Below are 6,633 nucleotides of genomic sequence, written 5' to 3' on the forward strand. Positions count from 1 at the left end.
AATAATATTGGTCTGTCACATTTTTACATTAGGAAATGTACTTAGATTCTCCAGAGAAAAAAACGTGTAAACGCTAATGTTAAATGACACCACTATCTACCGGAAGGGGGCGTGGAAAGGGGGCTGTGAGATAGGCCTATTGGGCCTCATGGCTCGGCAAGGCTTACTTACTTACTTACTACTTTCTTGGAAGCACTGTCAAATGTGCATTACATTCACACAGCGATGGCAGAGGAAAACATGCAAGGCGCCAACCTGCTCATTGGGAGCAGTGAGGGAGTGAGGGGTTAACCACGTAATCGAAACGTTTCAAAAACAGCCAATCTACTATATGTGATGCATGAGCTGAACTTGACTCTGACTTGAATGTTTTTAGACTTATTTAAACTAATCAGATTCCAATCTGGATGTGGCACAGATTTGATTCATGCTGGATTTGGCTGCCAGTCTGTGACAGATCCGATCTGGTCACTTGCAAATGCAGTGTGAATGGTCGGGCCAAAAGATCGGATTTGAGAAAGAAATCAGATTTGAATCAGATTTGACTGGATGTGACTGCAGTCTTACTGCAGCACACGTTTTGTCAGTTGATCATTTCAATCTTGCTGATTAAATAAATAGCATCCTTCATCTAGTGATATGGGAGAGCGGGAGGCAGCCTCCAGTTCTGCTGAGCCAAGACAATCAAAATAGCATAATACAAATCTCAATCAAAAAGGCCATCTGCCGCCATCTTCCCTAATAGTCCCACATTGTGCAGGGAATACAGAGGCCACCAACAGCAGTGGGCTCTGGAGGAGCAGCGTGGAATGCTGGGAATGTGAGTCTTTTCATGCGCTGGCCTGGCCTGCGAAGGAGCAGCCTTCTAATAATAGGGACTTTAAGCAACGACGGCTACGGAAGTCCGCTCCGGCAACCGGAAATGGATCAGTGCTCGATACATAACCCGGTGTGGCGCTGTGGCAGCAGTGCCAACAGAATGCATGAAAAAAGGCTGTGAAGAAGACCCTGTGAACCGGCTCCGCCAACCAGAAGTAGTAATCGGCTATTTTTCGTGTCACCGGGCGTCCCCTTCTCTATAGCGTCAGAAACGCTAATATGCTAACCAGGAGGTCGCAGAGTTTTTGGATTTCGATGACGTCACAACAAGGAAGAAAAGCGTTGCCTAGCGATGGGAAACTAAAATTAGGTAAATATAAAGTATTAAATCTGGATTAATAGAAATCAATAAAAGACGTGATGTTTTTGTCTTGGCACAGCCGGGTTTAAGCTTTCTTAAGAGATTTCTCGAATCTGGCATAGATTGTGCTAACACAGAATGGTGGGCGGGGTAATATATATATGAAATAAAACAAAGGAGAGAGGAAGCAGGGGTAGGCTAGGAAGGAATCAGACAAAAACATTTCATGTTCACATGCATAGTTTGACTGTCCTCCATTCGAGGGCATTGCAAGACCCTATTTGGGAATGGCTGGCAGGCAGTCATTAGGGCTGGACTCCACACATCCTGGATATACGTTACCAAGTTACAGTGTTGTACAGTGTGTGTGTGTGTGTGTGTGTGTGTGTGTGTGTGTGTGTGTGTGTGTGTGTGTGTGTGTGTGTGTGAGAGAGAGGGAGAGAGAGAGGGAGAGAGAGGGGGGGGGAGAGAGAGACAGAGGGGAGGAGAAGGATAGCAAGAGCAGAGAAACATTGAGATTGAAAGTGAATACACAGCAGTATGCGTGCTTTTCCCTGTGGGAGCAGCGTACATCGTGTATAAGAGAGTGTGAGTGGAGTAGAGAGAAAGAGTCATAATGCACCCTTTCGACGAGCAAACAGCATTTTGCGTCGGAGCCGATGTACGCCATGTTCTGCTACGCTCCCATAATGTGCACATGTACGATACAGACAGGCAGAAAATAACTTACCGGTCCAGTTGTATATGTGTTTGTGTGCGGTTAATGATTTCCCCAGGCCTCCAGTGTTCTGGCGTCCGCCCGGTCCCCGCCCTGAGAGAAATAAACAGGAGGAGGGGGTGTGAGACAGCAACTAAGAGACAGTGAGAGAGAAAGAGAGAGAGAGCGAACTAGCATATAGAAAACAAACAAGCTATACAGTACAAAGGCCAACAAGGACACCTCCTCCCCTCGCTCCCTCTGGAGCTCTATTTCTCTCCCCTCCACCCTTCTTATTTGCTTCTCTGTTTTCCATTCTGACTGTGTGCTGCATCTTCGTAATCCTTTTGTCTGTCTTTTCCTTCGTGGCTCAGGCTGTTTTCCCTACACTCACCCACCTCGCCCCATTTCTTCTTTCCTCGGCTGCACTCTTTCACGCTTCTCCCTCTCCCCTCCTCTTCACCCACCCTCCCTCCCTCCCGCCCTCCCTCACTCACTCACAGCAGCCTCGTCTTACCGAATCTCCTCTCCTCCCCTCCCTCCCTCTCTTCCCCCTCCTCTGGAAAAGGGAAATTAATCTGTGGCCCTCGGGAGCCGTCAAGGGCCTGTTTACCTCCCAGACATATGTGCAAGTCCATGGTATCTCCCTGCGTCACACAGTAACACCTTAATAGAGCTGCCAGCATCTTTACCTGCACCTTGCATTTATCACCTTTTAATTTCATCAACACATCCGCCTGTGGAACTTAGAGCACAAATCGGCGTGGACTACCCCTGTCACCTGTAGGGCCGCTCTTTGAGGTCTTACCAACTGCAGTCGCAGATAGGAAGCTAATGCTTCGCCAGGCTAATCCTGCTACATAAGTGCTACCTACATACGTGCTAGCATGGTGAATGATAGCAGGCTCCAAACTAGCCCCCTTTCTTTCACCTTAGACTAGAGCGGTAGCAGGATTAGCCTGTTGCTAGCTACTGCGAGCCCTCAGGTTCTTAAGTGTCAATCTCATTAAGTAAATAGTAAATACATGGCGTTACATGTCGCCGGTGACCCCATCTTAATTAGGCAGCCAAGTCAAGATGGAGAGAGAGGGCTAGAGGGTGAAAGTGGGAGTGGGACAGCGAGTCAGAGAGAGTGAGAAAAATAGAGGGAAAATAGGCACCAAATGAGTGAGCCACGAGGGGAAGGAAAGGGAGTAAAGAGAGTGCCATCTAAACTGGAAAGTGCTCCGAGACCCAGAAGGGAAAGAGGAAGCTGTTAATGTCGTTAAAGTCCCATCGGAAGAGAATGGCCAGGAGTGTGCGCGTTGTGATGGTATGCGTGTGTGCGCGTACGTGTGCTTGTGTGCGTGCGTGCGTGCGTGTGTGAGAGTGTGAGAGGCTGTGGTGTGCGTGCAGAGATATAAAGAGAAGCGGGGTGGGGCCCAGAGTGCATGGAAAACTCAAGATGCCGCTGTGAGCGCAGAAAGGGGGGAAATCCCTTCATAGACCTCGACAAAAACAGCTCAGAGGGGCTGCTCCATGTGGAGATGAGAGGGCGGGGCTGGGATGTATGGATGGATAGATATAGAAGAACGGGACGGTTGGTTCTGATGGCCTTTCGACAGGCCCAATTTGTGTGATTAGATTAGATGAAAGGTCACCCCGCCACCCTTAGTTTGCACAAAGGATCACTGGGTCTTCAGTACACACAGTCAGAGGGTATAGGTGGTTTAGGGTGTGCATGTGTGAGGCGGTTGCATGTGTATGTGTGGTGCACTATACTTGCGTGCCTCCGTGTGTGCGTGCATCGCGCATGCCTGACCATTCATGCGTGTACGTACAGCGAAAAAGAAAAGGGCAAGTTCATTCGAGGAATATGGGTCAGGCATGGCTAGGGGGAGCCGCTGGCTAGCAGCAACACATAGCTGACAGTGAGCAGATCAAATGTACAGAAAGAACTTTCTGTTCGCAAAGAAAGTTCATGCCGACAGATTCAAGTAATGAAAACACCAGCAATGGGCTCTATGCACACAGAATAACATTTACGGGCCGCTTGCCTACTTCCTTCACAGGTGTTACTGATGATACTAATTAAGGCTATGTTCCGTTTAGTGTGCACTGCAGTGGTTCTCAAACTATTTAATTTCAAGGACCCCCATAACTCTGGGAGTGTACAAATGGAACCAAATAGACCCTTACGGGTCTCAGAGTTACACACCCATACTGGGCCATTTGGAACCCACTCATGGACACTTCCACCGGTTGGTTCCCAATGGGAACTGGTTCAGTTTTTTTTGGTTCTTAGTCCATGAGCCAGAGCTCCAAAATTGGAATGTTAATTATGAATTGAGTGGGCAAAACCATACCTATATTAGATTGTTATCACCATGAAACTCCCCAGTTGATTACTTACACGAAGACAATGATTTATTGTATTACAAATGTAATCTTTTAAATATGCAAATTAGGCATTAAATAGGAAAATATGCAAAAGATATAAAACATGAAAAAGCTACCACTGTGGAAGTTATCCACAGTGGTAGCTTATCATATATTAATTTACTTATATTGATCCTAATATAGGTCTAGTTTTGGCCACTCAATTCATAATTAACATTCCAATTTTGGAGCTCTGGCTCATGGACTAAGAACCAAAAATAACTTTTTTATTGCTGCTCTTTGTCAATGTATGTTATTGTTTTTATTTCTTGCCTTCAATGTCATGTTGTATTTTTCCTTGTTCAGCACTTTGGTCGGCCTTTGGCTGTTGGAAATGTGCTATATAAATAAAGTTTGATTTGATTTGAACCGGTAGAAAAGGAGTCTCAGAGACCCACTGGTGTAGCGTGAGTGTTTCCGGTGAGCCAGCATGCAATACAATAGCAGCCCCCTGACTCTGTTTGACCAGAATGGAACAGAGCCTTCGTTTAGTATCATCGGTAACACCTGTGAAGGAAGTAGGGAAGGGGCCCCAAGTTCTTTCCAAAATGGTGTGTGTGCATATATAAGTTCATTTAAGGAATATGGGTCAGGCGTGTCAGGGGGAGCCGCTGCATGGCCATAGCACACAGCTGACAGTGAGCAGATCAAATGTACAGAGGGGCTTATACGGTACCAGCGGTGTACATGCTAAGAAGACCACGCCGGGGGTCAACCGCCATCACTCTGGCTCTATCACTGACAGCGTGTGACAGGGGGGCGGGGGGGTTCACGTGGGATTGACCTCCCCTGCACCGCAGACCTGCGGCTGAGGATGGATGGATGGATGGCGAAGCCGCTGTGAGCGGGAAAGGATCCTGAATGAGGGCCTGAATGGGGGGGGGGCCCGGTTTGGGCCAGCAGCAGCAGCTAGCGGTGAGAGTATCGCGCTTGCAAGCGTCTCTCGTCGAAAGAGCGGCACGGCACGTCTTCAAAGTCGGGTCCCACCGTCCGTCCGTCCGTCCGTCCGTCCGTCCGTCCGTCCGTCCACCACGGTGACTACCTCGGGGCGAGCTGCGACCCGGCCATGGCCGCCGCAAGACCCCGCAGCCCCATTCTGCCTCCACAGACCTAGATGAATAGCCGCCTTTGTCGCAGTGAAATTCCACTGGCAAGACGCTAATTAGCCAGAAGCCTCTTCTTCCCCTGCAGGACTGAGTGCACAAGAAAGAGACCAGGGGGGGAGGCAGAGAGAAGGTAGCGCGCCGCAAGAGGGGAAGCAGTCGAACAATGAGTAAATTGAAAAGACGAGCATGGTCATATGATGCAACACACACACACACACACACACAAATACACACACACTGCCAGAGCTTAAATCAACTAATGACATAATTTGGATGCTGTGAAAAGAGTGGAGAGTAATGTGCCACCGAGAGTGCCTCTCGGCCTAAATGAGGAACATAAATTGGGCAGAGATGGAGAGAGATAATTTGGGGAGAAAGAGACAGCGAGAGACAACGAGAGAGAGAGAGAGAGAGAGAGAGAGAGAGAGAGAGAGAATAAGTAAAGTAAGGATGAAAGAGGGGGAAAGAAGACAAGAGCAAGAGCCATAATGAGAGAGAGAGAGAAAAAGCCTGCGCGCGAGAGAGAGAGAGAGAGAGAGAGAGAGAGAGAGAGGAGAAGCAGCCATGCAGGCCCCCATGCTGTCTTGGTGTTTAGTGAGTGGTGAGCCGATTGGGCTGCCAGCCAGAGCCCGGCCTGTCATAACGCTGATGTGAGTCTTCCTGCTGTTGGTTCTATTGAGTTGTTGGAGGGGGGGGGTGGGGGCTGGGGGGAGTGGTCGCCCCCTCCGATGCGGAACAGCTACCTGTCCGATCGACAGCTGCTGGACTGGCTAATGGATGATCATTAGCGCGGTAACCCTGCGCGTTGCTTTCCCGTGTTGCGCTCTACAGTCAGCAGATTCTCATCATTAATTCACATCCCCCGAGCAAAAAATCTGCAGCCTTATATTACTACTGCACCGACCTGCAGCGTCGTGTGCCAAAACTGTGATTATCATATTGTTATGATTACAACAAGACATGCCGAGATCCATCCAATGGAGGGGCGCCCGAGTGCCACATGACGCATTCCAAAGGAAAGTATAGGGGCCTACAGGTGAACGGAGGGTTATTCCAGCTTACAGTATGCACTGTATCTATGTATATATGTACGCCTGGAGTGCATTTGCCAGTGTTGCTTGGTGCCGTGTGTGTACATGCTGGTGCGTGCTCGAGTTTCGCTGGAGGTAGAGTGGCAGGCGATCACATGCTGGAGGTAGAGTGGCAGGCGATCACATGTTTCGTGCTATTTT

General features: G+C 48.8%; 1 long non-coding RNA gene across 1 annotated transcript in view; it reads right to left on the reverse strand.

Moving 5' to 3' along the window:
- Positions 1-1,910: 1,910 nt before the first annotated feature.
- Positions 1,911-6,633, reverse strand: part of LOC306914960 — a 71,081-nt gene continuing 66,358 nt past the window's right edge. The window contains exon 3 of the long non-coding RNA XR_013788768.1: positions 1,911-1,991. This is a non-coding gene — a long non-coding RNA (uncharacterized lncRNA). The remainder of the gene's footprint in view (positions 1,992-6,633) is intronic.

The sequence above is a fragment of the Electrona antarctica genome (genome assembly GCF_951216825.1).
Source record: "Electrona antarctica genome assembly, chromosome: 22".
Classification (NCBI taxonomy): domain Eukaryota; kingdom Metazoa; phylum Chordata; class Actinopteri; order Myctophiformes; family Myctophidae; genus Electrona; species Electrona antarctica.